Source organism: Physella acuta, unplaced genomic scaffold (genome assembly GCF_028476545.2).
Source record: "Physella acuta isolate Inbredline_101_S28 unplaced genomic scaffold, ASM2847654v3 ptg000142l, whole genome shotgun sequence".
Lineage (NCBI taxonomy): Eukaryota > Metazoa > Mollusca > Gastropoda > Physidae > Physella > Physella acuta.
Genome location: NW_026731661.1, coordinates 854676 through 876519, shown reverse-complemented (window position 1 = coordinate 876519; position 21844 = coordinate 854676). Strand labels below are relative to the sequence as shown.

At 36.1% G+C, this 21844-nt stretch overlaps 1 pseudogene; it reads right to left on the bottom strand.

The window, feature by feature from the left end:
* Positions 1 to 20337: 20337 nt before the first annotated feature.
* LOC131935340 (large ribosomal subunit protein eL21-like) lies at positions 20338 to 20954 on the bottom strand (annotated as a pseudogene).
* Between the last annotated feature and the right edge of the window lie 890 nt (positions 20955 to 21844).

Here is a 21844-nt window from a genome sequence, read left to right as displayed (position 1 = left end):
CCTTAGAGTGGTGGGCTGAGGGGGGTTTGGACTCTTAAGTAGAGCTGAAATAAATTTGGGATTACAGAGAATTAAAATGATAAAAATTTAAGCAACCGGACAAGTTATGTTGATTACAATGAGACACATCAAAGCAAACATTATGCCCAAACATCTATATCTATAGCAGTCCCCCCCCCCCCACAGTTTTAAAAAAAATCTATTTGTTTTAAACATTTAAAATAGTAGTAATAATGTATTTGATGGTTTTACACATCATCAAAGACATGAACAGCAATTGCATGGAGAAACTAAAATGGCATAAAATCTAGATTAAATAAGTTGTGGAAACTCGGCATCACGCTTAGTTTACTGTGCTCCATCCTTTGCTGCGGAGTCAAAAGTTCACATTGTAGCCACCCATGGACAGAAATAGAAACGACCGTGTGAGAATGGTCTCTGTAATGCTCATGCTGATCTATCATTCCAAAATTGTCCATGACACAAAATTAACCACTGGCGATGAGGGCAAGCTACCCGGATTTATGCGCCGGTCCGGTAGGGTGGGGGGGGGGGGGAAGTGTGTGTGTGTGTTTTAATGTTGGGGGGTGAGGTGTGTCTCTTTCAACCATTCAGATTGTGCCCTTTTAAAACCTCACAAACATAAGACTGTTCTAACGTTAATTTACTCGAGGGTTGATCGAGTGATGTTTGGCTTGAGACTGTCTTAATTAAAATTATACTATTTTTATTTTCCATTTTTTTGCCATAATTTTTTTATTTTGCAAAACAAATTCTAAATTTATTTTCCCATATAGTCGATCTATAAGTAGCCGTTGCAACTAGTCTGTTTTCGTCTTCTGTTCTTTGTCTAGTCGTGTTATTAAATTAAGTGTGATTGCTTTATTTGTTGTGGCTGTTTGATTTGTTGCTTTTAATATTTTCGCAAGTATTTGCTTTGCTTTCTGTATTAATATACAATCTAAATAAAAGTGTTTCCTTATTTATTGTATATTTGATTACAAGTTTGGCATGTTATTTTATCATTATGATTTGACTTTGTATTTCGTGAAACTGGAGTTGAATTAAAAATTAAAAACATCAATAAAGTAATATTTCGAATTTTGCTTTCGATAACGACAAATTTGTTTAAACAAATATCCTTATATTTCATTAAAAATATGAAATAGTTTTAAAGTCTTTACATTTAATTACATTAAGGGGGATAAAATGTTATTTTCCATAAAAAAAAAATCAACAATTTTGTCTAGATCAGAAACGTAACAGTACTGTTAGTTTTATTAAACAGAATGCAGTAGTAATATTTGTTTTTTAACGTTTGTGTAATATGTTGTTCATTAAAATAATTTCTCTAAATTTATTTCCCTTGACAAAATGGAGATAACAGCGTTCCTAAGTATCAATAAATTGCTAATCATAACATTGCATCACATATCTATTTTTGATTCGAACAACTTCTCAACTCCAGAGGTGGGGATTATTTATATTTTTATCGTTGTAGGAGAGAATATGTTTAAACGATAATGTTTGTAATCGGATGGGTTTGTTTTTAAATTATTTTATTGGTCATTAACAAAACAATCATAGAATTGTGTCGAACTTGCCAGCAGGTGTAAAATTGTGGAGGTGGTCGCCCTGTCCAAGACAGCAAGGGATCTGGGCTCACCTGAGAGCTACAGACCGTTCTCCCTCTGCTCTAACATCAGCAAGCTCTTGGAAAGGCTGGTCAATGCCCGCTTGTTTTGGTTTTTGTCAAATAACAGACTGATAGACTCGTGTCAAGCAGGCTTTTGGTGGGGACGGCAGCCAGTGGACTCCGTTCTTCAGTTGATTAAGGAAATCACTGGCTGTTTCCACACAAAGTTCACCACCTACGTGCTTTCCTTCGATTTGAAACAGGCTACTATAAGGTATGGAGATCCAAATTGATATTAAAACTCCGTGAAATGGGCGTGTGTAAGAACATGTACCGGTGACCAACAGACTTTCTGGACGCTTGTATTATCAGGACCAGGGTAGGAACTGACCTATCTGATCTGATAACGATCGAGTATGGTCTGCCACAGGGATCAGCTCTGTGTTGCACGCTCTTTCTATGCTGTATCAACGATCTCGATACGGAGATGGATGTTGGGAAGGTGTAATTAGCGGATGGTCTCATGACGTGGGTCCAGGGGACAAACAAAACTATCGCTCAGCAGAGAGTCAAGTTACAATCTAACCTGGCCTGTATTGCCGAGTACTGACGTAACTGGCTGTTGGAGATCAACCTGGAGAAGACCGTGTACTCGCTGTTCACGAATGACATGACCACGTTAAAGAGCCGGTCAAGTTTACGATTGACAGTGAAAGCCAGTGAACCTTTGGACCAGATATTGACGCTAACTAGCGTGTGTGAGATCTATGTAACAATGAGTCAAAACGGTTCAATTACTATCAATGTATGTGAAATCTATGTGCACAAACGATATTCAAAGAAACAAAAACAATCATACATTATTTCCAGCTATATAGTTTATGTAAACGCTTTAGTCGCTATATTGAACATATTATTATTGCCAAATGTGTGTGCATTTAATAGCTATTAAGAACTGAGCGTACATAAACCCGCGTTATGATAAAACTATCTTTAAATGAAAATTGATACCATTACTTTTAGTTGTATTTACAAAAAAAAAAAAAAAAAAACAACTAAGAACACTGATCGAGATCAAAAGAAACCGATTAACACTACTTAACCAAAAATGTCACAATCTATAACTAATTCTTTGTCATTTGACTATCGTTTATCATTTTTAGTTTTAAACAATATTTCTAAAACGTAAATAGCCTTATACAATTATATTAACATTAAATAATTAAATTTTAAATTATATTTTAAATTTTATTGCTAATCATCGAATTAGTATTTTTTAAAATATGTTATTTTTGTTTGCTCAATCAATTACTATCGTTTAAAAATGTCCCCTGATGTCTCAAAAAATACATCATGGGAGGTAACTTTATCTAGATAGACTTCGTCTACTTTATTTTGTTTTCTTTGCAATAATCTATCTATGGCTTTTCCAAATAGTTCTAATTACGTTTTGGGATGGGGACCCTGTATGCATGGCCGGCGCTACCTATAAGACGAACTAGGCGGTCGCCTAGGGCGCTATCCATACGGGGGGGGGGGGGGGGGTCACAAAAATGTATAATTTTCTTTATTAATAAGTACCTAATAATTAATAACTTTGCTAATATTAAATAAAATATAAGAAGGTAACAAAAAGGTGTAGCGATATATTTTGGTGCCAAGGGTGAACTATTGACTTTGCGCCCCTCCCCAAACTAGACCTATATATAGTTAATCGTGTTGTTGAAAGTTCAGAAAATGCGCCCCCACCTTCCTCATTTAAAAAGGTAGGGGCGCTTTTTAACAGTCACTTTCTATTTTTATTTTGCTGCCAGATATTTTAATGTAGAAAATAATTAAATACATATGTAATATCAAATAGCAGGCAATGCCTTATCACCCCACTTTTAAATGTCTAATAGATGTGCCCAAATAGCTCATTTTAATGATTTTGCTAAAAGCAAATTAAAAAGAAATATATTCTCTTAATTATTATACATATTTATAAAATAAAAGACAAACAAACAAATAAATAAATTGTTTTTTTTTTAGTCTCAGATTATGTAATTCTTTTCAGCCCGCCTGAGCTTTGTCCCGAAGGTGACCACTGTCTAATTACTTGTATTTCATCACGTGACATACGAGGACCGTAGTAGATTACAAACAGTGGCCTGTTAAATTATCATTTGCCCTGCTCATATATACATAACATATACCAAAGTCCTCTTAAAAAAACAATATTGACTTTTAACTCAACTATGTCAGACCAGGGTTTACTTAGGTAAAAATTCAAAATATAATATATATATATATATATATATATATATATATATATATATATATATATATATATATATATATATATATATATATATATATATATATATATATATATATATAATTTTAAAGTCTTACGTTTAACCAAATTACTGTGTTAAAATGTAATATTCCTAACAATAAAAAAATTAATTGATATATTTTAAAACCTTAAAAAATACATGTTTATAAAATTAAAGAGGAACAAATTAATGGTTTGCTTTTTAAGTCTCAGATGATGTAATTCTTTTCAGCTCGCCTGAGCTTTGTCCCGAAGGTGACCACTGTCTAATTACTTGTATTTCATCACGTGACATACGAGGACCGTAGTAGATTTACAAACCTCCGCTATCTTCATCTCTTTCATTCTTAAATATACATATAATACATAGAAATGTTTAGTGGTAGGGGTGTGAGTTATAAGTAATAAGCTGGCATAATCAGTGTTCTTTAAAGAAACAGTAACATTCGGTTATGAAGAAGTTTCTTAATTTTGTGGGGGTTGGGGTCGGGGGTTAAAGCCGCCAGTCTGTCCATTCAAAAGCGTTTTCTTTTTTTCGTTATACACTTGCATGAAACATAAACTAAACATGGAAATAAATTTAACTGCTCATCGACTTAATCATTGACTTAAGTCATCCTGTAAAATAATCATGAATTTGTTAAAACATCCCTATATGTATAAAAATATATGAAACAATTTTAAAGTATGTCCGTTTAACTAAATTACATTTTGAGATGTAATAATCCCTACAATAACAATTAAAATATTTTTGCCAGATTTAAAATGTATAATTATGTTACTATCTTAAAATAGGATGCAGTAGTAATGTAAACATTTTAACTTTTATAATATGATGTTCATCAAAATAATGTATCTGAATTTATTTCCCTTGATCAATGGGAGAAAAAAAAGATCCTACGGTTCAGTTCATTGTTTATCAAAACATTCCATTATATGCATATTTTCCATTCGATAAACTTATACACCCCCCCCCCCCCTCCACTTAAAAAAAAATGTGGAACTATTTATATTTTTTTTCGTTTTAGGAAAAAAATATTTAAAGATTAAATGTTTGCAATTCGATGGAAGCTTCGATTTGTTGTTCGATTGTTGTATTGGTCATTAACAAAGTTCTCGCCTTAACCAATCAATCACAGAAGTGTGTAAAAAAATGTGGTGTAAAATTGCGGAGGTGGTCGCCCTGTCCAAGACAGCAAGGGATCTGGGCTCACCTGAGAGCTACAGACCGTTCTCCCTCTGCTCTAACATCAGCAAGCTCTTGGAAAGGCTGGTCAATGCCTGCTTGTGTAAATGATAGCGACTGTGTGCCTATATATTTTTAGACACATGTCTATTAATTTCCTACCTTTTCCAAACGTAATTCAGCTAGATCTACGTGCTCTTTGATATTTTATAATTTTTTATATATCGACATTTTATTATTTTATAATATCAATTTACAACATAATTTAATTCTTTCTTTAAATTTTAAGCCGATTTTAGTGTAGCCTACATGTAAACACCTTATACTATAAATACAGCTACATAAAAACATTTTTAAAATACAAAGCTCTTGTGTTTAAGTTAAAGAATTTAAAACAAATTAAAATACATTAAATCAAAAAACATATAAAACATTTTTTTTATATTCAAACAGTTTTTTATATTGTAGATATTTGACAAGCAAAAGGTATAATTTCAAGTATTGTCTTTCAAGTGAAATTATTAAATACCTTTGTGTTACTTCCCCTAAAACAAGGGAAATAAAAAGGTGACATCTTTTTGAACAGTGTTTTTTATATCCTTATATTCCAGGGGTTGGCAACCTGCGGCTCGCGAGCCGCATGCGGCTCTTTTGATATAGTATGTGTACTGTGTACTATTATATATAAGGTCTAAAAATGTGCTCGCTTGTTTCAGCACCAATGTGTAGTCAATCACACTTTATGCTAACTGGGACATTATCTTTAAACATTGTTTTTCTAGGTTTATCTCGGTCACGGAATAAATTATTGCAACAATATCGCCTATATTTGCCTTGTATCTGTATACGCTTCTATTTTATAATTCGATTTGTGCAATGAATTAAAATAATCATGTTTAACTCTGAATGCGCCTCATTTAAGCGATTAATAGAACATTGCATTTGAACAGTAATAATATCAGAAAAAAGTGTTAACATCAGAGAAATCGTATCATTGTGTGATGAAACTAAAGATAACAATATTATAATATTTACTATATAAATATGTATTTTTTAAAACCCAACTTTAAAAGTAATGTTTAAAAAAAGATCATCACTCATATAAACTGAAAGGCGAAAAAAACATCCATTTGGTCGATAACATTGTTTGTTAGGTCAAAACTTTTTTTTTGTGCTAAAAACATAATAATAGTTCTGCACAAACTAGCACACTACTTTATGAAAATAAATCGCAAATAACGTAGTAAAACATTTTAAATTAATACAAACAACGGTTACCGATCAATTTGTTTTTATTTTAAAATATTATATTAATGGATAACTTTTATCGTACTAGCTGTTGCCGCTGTATCTTGTTGTAGTATGTCTTGATTAGTTAAGTGACAGTGGGTAGTCTAATATTTGTTTGACCCACAACTTCCACATATGTGTCGTCTTACAGGAATAGCAAATAAATTGTTTATTGGTGTTCTTTATAATTGATTTTTATGTAGTTTGTAAAGGTTGATGAATTGTCCGAAAAATTGTGAAGCTGCGGTTGTTGGTTTAGGCCATTGAGTTGACAGTGGGTTCTAGTTTGCTAAGATTTCTCAGGGCCTTTATGATTGTGTCGCTGTTGAGTGGGTGGGGTGGGGGTAGGACATCTGAGGGTGCCGCTGACATTGTCTTCCCTGTAGATGGTGAATTCTAATGTATAAAGTCCGTGATGTTTGGTGGTGTTGTTTAGTTCTTTTACGTGAACAACAGCCGAGAAATATCAATTATCTGCTTGGCCGTAGTTGTGTTGTAGAATAATGTGCCGACTGATCAGTCGTCTGATAATACGCCATCGTAAGGTAGGCTGTCTATTGGGTTTTTTTATTATTACTTGCATTACCGGGAATGATGATGACTGTGCATCAAAATCACTGTGTACACAGAAAAAAAAAACCTTTAAATTTGATTTTCCAAAGCATCACAAACATTTTAATCAATTTTATTGCAAATCATTGTGAAATCTGCCATTTCAATTAAAACACCAGTCCACAAACACCATTCCACAAATACACTGGTTCAACTATTTAAAAAATATATTTAAAAACTGAAAAAAAAACATGTCTATAGCACGATCGAACTGGAGTAGTCAAATCGTGCCTTGTTGTAATGTTCTGAAGTGTATGTACCATGGTGATGTATTCAAGTAAATAATGTGGTTGACGTGTTCATTAGTATACTGGAGTCTCAGTTCGAATATATTTGTAATCAAAATTCTTGTGTTTGTAAGCACTCACACTTTTCTATATTTTAAATGATTTTAGTCATTTTAAATATGAATGACAACCAATCTAAAGCAGGCAATATTGTCTAAAATCAATATGTGAGAGACTATTAATGACAATATAGATATAGATATATTTGGATATGTAGGATATGTAAAGACAACTATAATTTTTAACGTTAGCATTATGATTTTTATCTCACCCTTATGAAAATGATAAATCAATGTTTAAATAAATATATAAATAATTTATTAAAGGTCTGTATGTGAAAAAAAGGTTACAGTTTTGGAAACGATAATTTGAAGTCAATGCAAATTGATGTTTAAAATCATTCTATCTATAAAAAGGTATGTAATAAATTAAAAGTCTTTGAGTTTAGCTAAATTATATGGTAAAATAAAAAAACGCTTTCTTTTATAATTATATTATTAGAAAACATATTCTAAAATAATACACATATATTTTTCAAGTATATGCAGAACACATACATATTTTAGTTGTTTCTTTTTAAATATATTTTAGGAAAAATAATTTTAACAAAAGTTATTTCCCATGACAAAGAAAAAAAAAATAGATTCCAAGATTCAGTAGATTACATATAAAACATATAATCATAAGTATCATTGATTCGGTCAATTTCTCTTCTTTTACGATGGGGACTATTGATATTTTTTTTTCGTTGTAGGAGAGAACGTGTTTAAACGATAATGTTTGCAATCGGATGGAAGCTTAGCTTTATTTTTTTAATATCTTAGTGGTCGTTACCTTAGTTTTATACTTGTAATGAACCAATCACAGACGTGTGTCGAACTTGCCAGCAGGTGTAAAATTGTGGAGGCGGTCGCCCTGTCCAAGACAGCAAGGGATCTGGGAGTAGTATATTAGGTCACTTTTGATTATTATTTGGGTGGTGGAGCCGCAGGAGCCGGCGGGACAATGAGATATAGCAAAATACTCGGAGGGGGATGCGCAGCCTGGTACAATGACATATAGTAAAATACTCCACCACCTGGTGGAGGGTGGTGGAGCAGGGTGGTGGTGGTGGTGGGGGAGAGGGGGAGGGGTGGTGGAGAAGAGGGGGAGTAATGGTGGGGGTGGGGGAGAGGGGGAGGGGTGGTGGAGAAGAGGGGGAGTAATGGTGAATACTCCCAGCCTGGGGCAGACGGAGGGGGAGGGAGGGGGGAGGGGGAGAGGGGGAGGGGTGGTGGAGAAGAGGGGGAGTAATGGTGAATACTCCCCAGCCTGGGACAACGAGATATAGTAAAATACTCCCAGCCTGGGGCAGACGGAGGGGGAGGGAGGGGGAGGGGGAGGGGGAGAGGGGGAGTGGTGATGGGGGTGGGGGTGGAGAAGAGTGGGGTGGTGGGGGTGATGGGGGAGTAATGGTGGGGATGGAGGGGAGCGCTAGCGTGTACTTTGTGAATAACATCCATTAACCAACCGTGTAACTCCTGTTACATATCGATCCGCGATCCTTTGTTCTTGTCAACCAACGACCGGAGATTTATGGGTTTTATATTGATCGCACGCACGGGGCCATCACACCTAATTAATTGGGAACATCCATTAACCAGCCGTGCAACACGTGTTACTTATCGATCCGCAATCCTTTGTTTTTGTCAAACACTGGACAACGGCGAGTTAAAATTGATTGCAGCCGTTGGGCCATAATGGGCCGCCTAATTAAATTGGTCACGCCTCAAGGCTTTATGTGTTGTTCGCCATGGCTTGGTTCAAAGTTGTTACATGTATGCTTTGGAGTTGGTAGGTTTCAAACTAGCCTCGGTGAAGTTTTCACCGAGGCAGGTTACAAAGTTGATACAGGCATGTTTTGGAAGTGTTAGGGGCCGAATCCATACTAGAGTGCGAAGGATTTTGTTTTCACCGAGTGATGTTGGTACACGATGTTTTGGAAGGGGTTGGTGTAGAGTCTATACTACGGTCGGTGAAGTTTTCACCGAGGCAGGGTTCGAAGCTAGACCATGTATGTTTAGGAATTGTTAGGGGTAGAGTTTACACTAGAGTCGAGGGAGGTTTGTTAACACCGAGGCATGTTGGTGCATACATGTTCTTGGAATTGTTGTGGGTAGAATGTATACTAGGGTCGGTGAAGTTTTCACCTAGGTAGGTTTCAAAGTTGTTACATGTAGGGCCTATGTTTTGGAGTTGGATTAGGGCCGTGTTCATACTAAGGTCGGTGAAGTTTTCACCGAGGCCTGTTTCAAACTCTGTCCATCCATGTCTTGGAGCTGTTGCGGATAGAATTTATACTAGGGTCGGTGAAGTTTTCCCGATGTAATATTATTTTTTGTCTTTACCAGTTCGTTTTGTGATGGTGTGTGTGTGTGTGTGTGTGTGTGTGTGTGCGTGTGTGTGTGTGTGTATGTGAGAGCTTTTTGGTTTGAGTGAAAAAAGTTTGGTTTGCGGTGTATAACAGACACCGATGTTTTGACTGCGTAGGATTTCAAAGTTGGATGGGAAAGTTGTCACACCTTTTAATCAGCTATTACAATAAATTACAAAAGAGCATTTAAATGTATATAAAAATTTTATTTACTTAAAACAACTCCTGTGTGTGTGTGTGTATGTGTGTGTGTGTGTGTGTGAATGTGCAGCCCGTACAAAAGGACAGTCTGGATAATAGCGTCGATGTTCTTCTTCTACCACATCACCCGTTTCCCAACCCCTCAACGTATTCAAACAGAAAATACACTTGACAAGGTCACCAGGTCCAATGAAGATAAAACCATTTTTAGCCAAACTGATAGGGTCGACCGGGTAGACGTCGGACCAACACCCCGAAAATGTTTGCAACCTTTCCTCCTCATCATGGAACCTGATGTCACTGTCCCTGTCAGAAGCTGGGTTGGGTGGTGGTGGTGTCTCATCAAGGGGTTCAATAAAGGTTCCACCTATAGGTCGCCGTACAAACACTCTCTCATAACCTAGATTCATCTCCCCTTGATTAGTCTCATGAAAGGTACTGATCATCTGTACAGGATACAATCTCACTTCCTCGGGTCCAATTTCAAGACCCGTTTCCGTTTGATCCGACATTCCCGTGCTCTCACTGGAATCCCATCCACAACACTGAAGACAAAAACATTCACTGGCCATGGTATAGGGTTCTTATACTGCAGTGTTTATAGTATTTCCTGAATACCACGCCTGGGTGGGCTATCGATCAATGCCGTAAAGAGCTGTTTCCAACTCGGATCCAGTATTTTAAATGGTTGATTTTGATTTCAGTCATGCCTCTTATACAGGATACCGAGTTACATAACTTTCAGGGACAAGTAACAAAACAATAACTCACATCAAAAATTTAAAAAAAGACCGTTTATATAATAAGTTTTTTATTGAATAAAAACAACCCCATCAGCATACCGTCAAGGTTCTGTCTTATTTACATATTTACATTAAAGTCTCATTAAAGGCACGATTGGTAAACTAAAAGGTCTTATATGTCTAGGGGAGATGTTGTCACATTGTCTGCGTCTACTTGTCTTTTAATGTAAAAGTAAGAAAGTGAGTTTCTGTGTTGGGTGTAAGTATATATCCCCGTGTTGTATGCTCTGAACCCTGTGTTTGTCCCACCACTTGGTTCCTTTGTTGTGAGGACCTGCATGAAAGATTCTTTGCCTAGTGTGTTGTGATTTTTAGATAATCCCTTGGTTGATGTTTTATTATACTCGCCAAAACAGTGGTACGTCTTGCTACATAAAGATACCATCCCATCCCCTTCATATTCTAATTTAAACAACCCCGGTGTTCTCTTTTCATAAATTTTCCTAGCCCTACACTCTAGACAATGACTATCTACCGTGCCTTTGCCGCTTATAAATTGTGGTCTATGTGAGTCGCATACTTCTGAGGGGAACCATTTGTCGTAAATGTCAAAAAACTCGTGTTCTAGTCCCGGTCTTACGGCTTTTAACAAGTCATCGGTACTTAAGGCTAAGTATAAACTGTCAGTGTCCATCTCACAGAGCTGAAAGTCGGTTCTATCTATATATTTGTCTAAAAAGTCATAATAAAATTCTAACATCCTAAGTTTCGCGTACTGATAAACGAAAAAGCCTATCTGAAGAGGGAGATCCCAAACTATTTTCTTTTTTAACGTTTCTACTTCGTAAACAGCGTCGGTAAGTTTTGTCATTTTTTTAAATCGTGGATTATTAATACAATCCCCTATATCCCTATCACTACAGTAGGTCATGTCCGCATGTCGTGTTTTATCCGTCAAAGTTTTACCGTATGCCGCGTTTCCTAACAATTTCATTGTTTCACTAGTTATTGCGTATTTGTCGTCTATGTCCCCCTTTCTTCGCGCGTCTGAAACTGTATCCCCAAATGTCTTAAAACAGGAAACCGGATTATACTCAACGACTTGATAAATTTTACTGACTACCAACCCATGATTTAAATACCACTTTAAAAGGGGGGTCGCTAATAAAATTTTCTCCCCTGTAAAGCTACCGATTAAAGTCCGTCTACCGCTAGTTAATAAGTTGTTATCGATCGCGTATTGTCTCATAAACGGTCCGATGTCGTCGCGCGTAACGTTCGTATTTTTAAAAATTGGTGTCATCTCACTAAAATGTTCTCTTAAACTATCCGGTACTTTAATGTTTCATTCTATCAGTCCAAAACACGAGTCGTCTAAAACAGAATCGATGATCTGTTTTTCAGTCAGGGGCCATTTCTTACCATAGGTCGGTGTCGGTGTCTTTTGTGATTTGTCAATAGATTTTAAATAGTCTTTAATAGTTGGGTTCATTTTTTTCTGGTTCCCCCACTCACATTCCCACATTTCTACGACTTTAACGTCAACAGTATCTGTAAGGTACTTCGTAATTTCGTTTGTCTTTTTAAATAACTCAGTCAATGGTCTGCTGCTAATAGGATTTACTGTTCGGTCTTTGGTTAAGGGGTAGTCGGGGTGTCCATGAAAGAGGCAGCCATGGAACTGATAAACGGTTCGAGTGTTCGCGTCCCACCCGTCTACTCTTATATGGCGGGATCCTAAGCTAACTTCGCCCCCGTTAAATGCAGTTTTTAAAGTTACCCCCTTTGTTTTTGAAACCCACGATAACTACTGAAAGGCCTGTTCCCCATAATGATTCGCTTTACGCGGTCTAAACCCCTCCTCACTATTTCTAATAATCGGAAATCCCGTCGGCATTTTTTGCATTAAAGACCATAAATAAAGCGCGTTCGCGTCGTACCCCTTAATTGCCTGTACCGTCTTTTTACTATTCCCCCTAATGAACGTTTCACCCTTTTCGTGATGTCTATGAAAAATAATGGAGGGGCCCCCTACGATATTATTTCGGATTGTTTTATGTAACTCTGATTCGCGCTCGGAACACAAAGAAAAAGAAACGTTTTCGGGAAGTGTTTTGAATAAGTATTTTAAGGTTACCCCCGGGACAGAAATCGCGTCTTTAAAAATATCAACCCCTAAATTTTTGTAAAAATTAGTTTGCTGCTCGAGCGCTTCGATAAACGGTTTTACATCGATATTGTTATACCAAATAAGATAATCTTTAAAAGTTTGCATCCCCTTCTCTACCCAAATTTGCCTACACGTCGCGTACTCCTCGTTTGAAATGTTACAATTTTTTAATGATGAAAAAAAGGCCGAATGCGGAGGTAAAGACGTTTCTTCTAAGACGGCTAAATTTTTGACATATTCGTACGGAAAAAATCCCTTGGTCTCTTTAACATTATACGCGGCGAGGTATTTATTATAGCTAAACCCAGGTGCTAGATAATTAACTATATCTAAGAACTTTAATTTATTTGTTGATATACACATGAAATTATTATTTCTTTTAACTACATATTTAAATGGTGTTTGTTTATCTTCTACGTCGTCTTCATCATCGTTACAACTAGATCTAGGTCCCTCCTCTAACCCCTCTTCTGTGTTTGAATAAGCTAAAAAGTACTGAATAAAATACGGCTTAACGAGATTTATATCATATTTTCCTGAATTAAACCCTATAACCGGCATTTGTCGCGAATACTCGTCTAATCTACCGCTAAGAAACCTATCAAACCCTTTGTCGTTCGACTTATTATCACTACCTCTAGCTTTAGGTGGAAATAACTTCCTGATTTGCTTAAAAACAGGCTCGAACTGTTTTTTCAAAATGCCATAAGCTGCCTCGGCGATTATGTGGAGTCTGTCAATAACTCTAGTCACTAATTCTTGAGGGTCACCAGTCGAAATAAAACAGATGGGTTCGACGAACCCATCTACGTTTGAGGCGACAGAGCAAGACAAAGGCACGTGTTTGGCTACGCTTTTTGTAACTCTACCTAACGGGGGTAACTCGGTATGGTCGAAATAGCATTCGAAATCATAAGTTGCTCGGAAGGGATAAACAAAGTTACTATTTACATCTAACCCATAGGACGCTAAAAACTCCCAGATTGTTTGCTGTGTGTGATAAACCCCTCCCTTATACCTATCTACGGGTTTCCCCCCATTACACCCTTTCACGTGTCTGTTCATTTGTTGAACGGTGGGCCATAATTTGTTACACACAGAACACGCGAAAGAGTGACCCGCCCCACCTATATTATTAATGTACATAAACTGATTTTGAAAAAATAAAAGGTATACAGTCTCCCTAAACCTATCACTACTTCTAAGTTTCGGAGAAAGGATCTGGTTTTCGTTAAATTCAAAAATCTCAATATTTACACTAAAACAGGACTCTAAGAGGGGAATTTCGACCAACCTAACCCCTCTAAAATTATCCAAGGTCCCGAGACCTTGGTGCGCTTGCCACTGTTTCGCGAGTTTTAATGTTGGCTTTCTAAGATCTTTTAAGGGTGCTCCTAAATGTATGGCTAAACATCTAAAAAAGGAAAAATTGTCTGTGTAGGGTTTTAAATTCGAATCCTTTTGTAACATGTTAATGGCGTGATTATGTTTCATAAAGTCAGGAATGTCTGTGGGAAGGCATATGGGTGAAGGTTTGTCTGTGGGCGTGTGTAAGTCTACTACATCTCCCCTAAGGTCGTCTACAGGAAACATAGTGGTGTCTGAATAAATGGTACTGTCGTTGTTAGTCTTTACGCGTTTGTTGTTTGCTATGTCGTCATACGTCGTATGTCGTTTTAAAGGGCTAGTGTTGGTCGCGGTACGAGCTGTTTGGCTCGCTGTTGGGAGTTGGACAGTATGTGTGTCGGTCACTAATGTGGGTTGGTGTGTTTGTCTGTTGGTCGCTGATGGGGTGTCGCTCGCTGATGTTTGGTTGTTGTGTGCTGTTTTACAATGTCTTGTTAAATTCGAAAGTAGTGTAAATACTTTCCCGCATGTTGTGCAGGGATGTCTTTGTCGTCCGTGTGCAGAGTCGTGATGTCTTGTCAAAGCGTCTTTGCGGCTGAAGACCCGCTCGCACAGCTCACATGAGTAACGAGTCATGGCTGGATGGCTGCTAGGTTGGGTGGTTTGCATTATTGACGAGGTGTCTAGTAGTTGGATGACTGGGTAGGTCGCTGGTTGTAAAATAAAAATAATTACATAAAATAAAAATCATAAAATAAAAAACATACTTAAAATAAAATTGAAAATGAAACGTACCTCTGGGTTTGAACGTCTAAGCTGAACGTGAAGTTAGCTGTATGTGGAGATCCGAAGTGGTGTAGTTGGTTGTAGTTGGAACGTTTGGTTCAGTGGATGCCTCGGAGATGGTTAGGTAGCTCAATAGGTTCAGTGGATGGAGCGGGTGTCTTGTTGGGTCGGCTGTACACTAAAAAGGAATATATGTGACGACTTATTTAGATACATATTTGTTTAAAGGGTATTCAAAGGATAATTCATACTATTAACCTTACCTCAGTGTACGATACAAAAGTAAATACCTGTGACTACTTATTTAATAAGATTTGATTTTAATGGGGTTAGCAACCATAAAACAAAAGTAATATTCACCTTACCTTTAATAGAATAAACACGCACAAAAGCTGTGGTCCGTGGAGGGTTGGGTAGATGTGCTGTTTGGTAAAGCTGGTGTGGGTTTAGTCTCAGGAGTCAACACCGGTCTCAGGCTGGATAAGTCGCGGTGACGGTTGGTGTGAAGTCCGAAGTTGAAGTGATTAGAACAAAATTTTCGCGGTCATTTATACGGTTGCACAGCCTAATTACACCCCCAGCTGTCGCACAACAGCTGTTGCCTAATGACCTACGTACTTCACGGAGAGGCACTTAATGTACGTCGTTAATTACATGACCTGTCAACCGAGCGGGGGGAAAATCGGTGATGCATAACACAATTTAATTAGGCGGGACATCATGCTGTGATGGCCCGTGGGTGGGATCAATATAATACCCATTAATCACTACGCAGCGCGTGTCATGGTAACAGCTGTTCCCACACTTAACGCTGGCTTTGCGTTAATTACCATACCCCCTGCTGTGTTCGTTTCGGCGAACAACACATAAAATCGGTGAAGCATAACAAGATTTAATTAGGTGTGATGGCCCCGTGGGTGCGATCAATACATTCCCATTAAAACGGGCAGCGGCGAGAAAACCTCACTAGTAGATCGATAAGTAACACATGTTGCCCGGCTGGTTAAAGGCTGGTATCCAAAGACTGTTCTAGTACATGCTAGTGTTAGTCTTTTATTTAAAACATACATACAATCAAATAAACAAACCAACAAATTAAACAACAAAGAAAAGAAATATATCAAAGTAATTAAATTAAACAAAGTAATTAAAATCAAAGAAATAAAATGAATTTCAAACTAATAATCTAATTAAAATAATTAAACTAATTATAAAATAAAATTTAAAATAAACAAAATAATCCATTTACGTAACTAGTCGATAAAAAAAATTACACAAAATAAACAAAGTAATTAAATTAAACAACAAGTAAACAAACAAAATAAACAAATAAAAATACAGACAAAGTAATTAAATTAAACAACAAGTAAACAAACAAATCAAACAATTAAAAAAAAATAAACAAATAATCCAATTACGTAACTCGTTAATAAAAATTACACAATATAAACAAAGTAATTAAATTCAAACTAATTATAAAAATTAATTAAAAAATATATTCAAACTAATTAAAAACGCATTAAAATTACGTAACTAGGTCAAAAATTAATTAAAATTAAAAAAAAAAATCATTAAAACTCATAAAAAAACGCATTAAAATTACGTAACTAGGTCAATGATTACGTCACAATGTGACTGATTACGTCACAAGGTCATTATTTACGTCACAAGGTCATTGATTACGTCACAAGGTCACCAAAAGGTGACCTACTTCCCCACCACCTCCGCCAACGCCAGTTGGCATAGTATTTTACTATATCTCGTTGTCCCGCCTGCTCATCCTGCTCACCCACCCTCCACATCCCGATGCGCCAGGCTGGGAGTATTTTGCTATATGTCATTGTCCCGCCTCACAATCCTGCTCCCGAGTATTTTGCTATATGTCATTGCTCCTCCCCACATCCTGCTCCGCCAAAAAAACGACCCAAAAGTGACCTAATATACTACTAGTATTAACATTAAATATGATAGTTTTTTTTTTTTTCTTTTTCTTTCTTTCACTTTTTATGATTTTGTGTCGTTACAACAACATCTAGGGCAGTGGCGTAGCGAGGTCGGGTGTCACCCGTTGCGGCACTTAATGGTGTCACCCCCCCAGAGGCATAGAGACCCTTCCCAGGGACAAACTTTCAAATTTTCGATTTGCACCCCCCCCCCCCCCCCCTTAACCTTTCGATTTACACCCCCCCCCCCCACTCGAGTTTTTCTCTATATATTTTGCTATTTTTTGCCTTGGTTTCACCCCCCTAAATGGTGTCACCCGGTGCGGTCCGCACCCCCCGCCCCCCCCCCCCCCCCTCGCTACGCCCCTGCTATAAGGTATGGAGATCCACATTGATATTAAAACTCTGTCAAATGGGCGTGTGTAAGAACATGTACCGGTGACCAACAGACTTTCTGGACGCTTGTATTATCAGGACCAGGGTAGGAACTGACCTATCTGATCTGATAACGATCGAGTATGGTCTGCCACAGGGATCAGCTCTGTGTTGCACGCTCTTTCTATGCTGTATCAACGATCTCGATACGGAGATGGATGTTGGGAAGGTGTAATTAGCGGATGGTCTCATGACGTGGGTCCAGGGGACAAACAAAACTATCGCTCAGCAGAGAGTGAAGTTACAATCTAACCTGGCCTGTATTGCCGAGTACTGACGTAACTGGCTGTTGGAGATCAACCTGGAGAAGACCGTGTGCTCGCTGTTCACGAATGACATGGCCACGTTAAAGAGCCGGTCAAGTTTACGATTGACAGTGAAAGCCAGTGAACCTTTGGACCAGATATTGACGCTACCTAGCTTGTGTGAGATCTATGCAACAATGAGTCAAAACGATTCAATCAATATCACTGTATGTATGTACTCTATGTGCACAAACGATATTTAGAGAAAACAAAAACACATTATTTCCATCTGTATAGTTTATGTAAACGCTTTAGTCGCTATATTAAAACTAGTATTATTGCCAAATGTTTGTGCATTTAATAACTGAGCGTACATAAACTGTGTTATGATCAAACTATCTTTAAATGTTAATTAAATACCATTACTATTAGTAATAAAAAATAAGAACAGTGATCGAGATTTAGTGGTTAAACCCAACATTAAGAAAATAAAAATCTTACAATATGAAAGCTGAATCTTTTTAATTTGACTACCGTTTATCATTTTTAGTTTTAAACAATATTTCTTATCGTTAATAATCTTATACGATTATATCAACATTAAATAATTAATTTTTGATTGTATTTAAAATTTTATTTCTAATCATACAATTAGTATTTTTTTTTAAATATTTTATATTTGTTTACTCATTCAATTTACTATCGTTTAAAAATGTCCCCTGATGTCTCAAAAAATACATCATGGGAGGTAACTTTATCTAGATAGACTTCGTCTACTATAATTTATTTTCTTTGCAATGATCTATCTATGACAGGGGTCGGCAACCTTTTGAGACGGACGAGCCAAAATTTACAATTTACAACATTTTCCAGTTTTTAAAGAGCCACTGACATTAGGATTAAGTAAAAAAGTTATTTTTTTTTAAATTAACATAAATAGCTTTACATATTAAATAATCTGTATTCATATAAAAACATAGATATGTTTCGCACAAAACATTTAAATTAAATTATTTTAGCTAGCTCTGCTATGATACACTTAGTTATCAAATAATAAACCTATAGGACTATCCCAATCCACTTTAGTGGCTCTTAACTTTTTTTTTCTTTACTCACATCACCCTATAGCCTGGTAGGCATCAACACGACAAACTCCGACTAACTGGCTAGGACAGGGGTTGGCAACCTTTTGAAGCGGAAGAGCCAAAAGTTACAATTTTCAAAATGTCCCTGGTTTTAAAGAGCCACTAACATTTTTTTTATTTCAAATATTTAATTTTTTTATTAAGATTATTAGTATTTGTTCAAGGAGCTGGAGAGCCGCATCTTGATATCAAAAGAGCCGCATGCGGCTCGCGAGCCGCAGGTTGCCGACCCCTGATCTATGGCTTTTCCAAATAGTTCTAATTAAGTTTTGGTATGAGGACCCTGTATGCAGGGCCGGCGCTACCTATAAGGCGAACTAGGCGGTCACCTAGGGCGCTGTCTATACATGGGGGGGGGGGGGGGGTCACAAAATGTTCATTTTCTTTATTAATAAGTACCTAATAATCAATAGCTTTGATTATATTAAATAAACTATAGTAAGGTAACAAAAAGGTGTAGCGATCTATTTTGGTGCCAAGGGTGAACTATCTACTTTGCGCCCCTCCCCAAATTAGACCTATATATAGTTAATCGTGTTATTGAAAATTCAGAAAATGCGCCCCAAACTTGCTCATTTAAAAAGGTATGGGCACTTTTTAACAGTCACTTTCTATTTTTATTTTGGTGTCAGATATTTTAATGTAGAAGATAATTATTTAAGTCTGTAATATCAAATAGCAGTCAATGATTTATCGCCCCTCTTTTAAAAGTCTAATAGAGGTGTCCAAATAGCTCATTTTAATGATTTTGTTAAAAGCAAATAAAAAATAAATATATTCTCTTAATTATTATACAGGTTTATAAAATAAAAGACAAACAAACAAATAAATAAATTGTTTTTTAAGTCTCAGATTATGTAATTCTTTTCAGCTCGCCTGAGCTTTGTCCCGAAGGTGACCACTGTCTAATTACTTGTATTTCATCACGTGACATACGAGGACCGTAGTAGATTTACAAACCTCCGCTATCTTCATCTCTTTCATTCTTAAATATACATATAATACATAGAAACGTTTAGTGGTAGGGGTGGGAGTTATAAAGTAGTAAGCTGGCATAATCAGTGATCTGTAAAGAAACAGTAACATTTGGTTATGAAGAAGTTTTTTTTAATTTTATGGGGGTTGAGGTCGGGGGTTAAAGCTGTGAGTTTGTCCATTCAAAAGATTTTTCTTTTTTTTTTTTCGTTATACACTTGCATGTAACATAAACCAAACATGGAAATAATGTCGAATGGTCTGTATTTACCATCCTGCTTCTATATACATAACATCTACCAAAGTCCACTTTAAATATATATATATATATATATATATATATATATATATATATATATATTCTTAAATTTGCTGTACATTTTATGAACAACTAACTGTTTCAATTTCTTTTTAAGAATTATTTGGCAAAATAAGGAAATATAACAATATGTATGTAAGTGAAAAAAAGCACTTCTTAAAGTTAACAACATTTTTTTACTACTTCTTTTAACAATTATAAGGAAATTAAATTATATCACATTTAAATTGAATTGAAATATGCAAGCCGTTGTCAAGATTATTATTTGAACGCCTACTTTTTTTTTTTAAACAGACTTCCTTTATTAATAGTTTAAGCAATGATCTCATAAGGAATAGTTGTCAAGAATTCAGGCTTGACTCTCTTAGTGCTGACAAAATGGGCTTTTGCTTGGCTGGGCGGGATCTCTCTTAGTGTTAGCTTTAACACCTGTGTCCTTAGCTTGTCTCTTCAGCTCTTCATTCTTCTTGACGCGTTTCAAGAAATCAAGACGGCAGTCAATGTGCTTAATATGCTCAATTCTGACATTGATTTGTTTAGGGATAATACGTTTGCCCAACTGTTTATTGACAACCACACCAACAACATGAGGGGTTACATTGATTTGTTTGGGGATAATACGGTTGTCCAACTGTTTATTGACAACCACACCAACAGCGTGAGGGGTTACATTGAAAACACGACCATGAGACTTTCCGTTATATAACTTGTGTGGCATACCTTTTTGAATGGCACCATCACCCTTAATGTCAACGATGTCCCTACGTTTGTAAACTGACATATAACGTGACATATTGGTCACACCTTTGTTTTCTGAATCTACGTGAGAACATGTAACGCGTGCCGCGGCGATAACCTTTTGGATTTGTCATTTTCAATCACAATAAGCTAGCCCTGTCACCCACACGGCTTTAGTAAGAGGACAAGAAATCAAAACGATATACTTTTTTTTTTAAGAAAGTAGGGGGAAATAAGTTTTTTTCACAGCAAAATGTTATAACACGGAAGTAATAATGAGAATCAAGCGTTGATTAATTAGCAGTCACAAAGTATATTACAAGAAAAGTGACCTATTAAAAAAGTTTTTGTCATTTTTTTATTACAAAATAATTTTTTTTTTTTTTTTTTTTATGCAGAATGTCATTTTTGTAAATATTACATATGCAATTATTTGTTGCTATTCGAAAAATACTATGGCAATTTGATTGATGCATACTTTTTTGATACTTCTTATTTAAACTTTAAACAACAAAATATTGTGTAAGTTGTTTCCCTTAGAAAATGTAATATAAATGAAGTCCCCATTATTAATCGAAGCTAAAAATAATATTCTCATAGACGTCTTTCTCTTAATCGGTGAGCTTAGCACAGAGACATGTCTGATCAATTTTTATTTTATTAAATTATTGTGTAGAAAATAACGGTAATTAATTGCAGCAGTATTATTCATGTGTGTCTTGTTTTATTTCCCTATTCATTTAATATTGAGTAGTTTAGAAGCAATATTATGCCGTTTGTTTTGCTGTTCGACTTTCTTCACCGATTTAAATGTTGCATTTAAAATGTTCTTGGGCGGATTTAAATTTCCTATATGTCGTTCTGTAGACAAACAGGACAACTTTTGTATATAAATGTATCAGATGATTGTCAGGACTGTAGGGTGTACTCATGTCTGTGCTGCTCGACCTATGTGTAGTTTAATCTTGGTTTACATTGACCCTGGTGTATACATATATTTTTTTTTGGAAATGTGAACATTCATAATATAAATAGATATTCAAACAATAGAAAAGC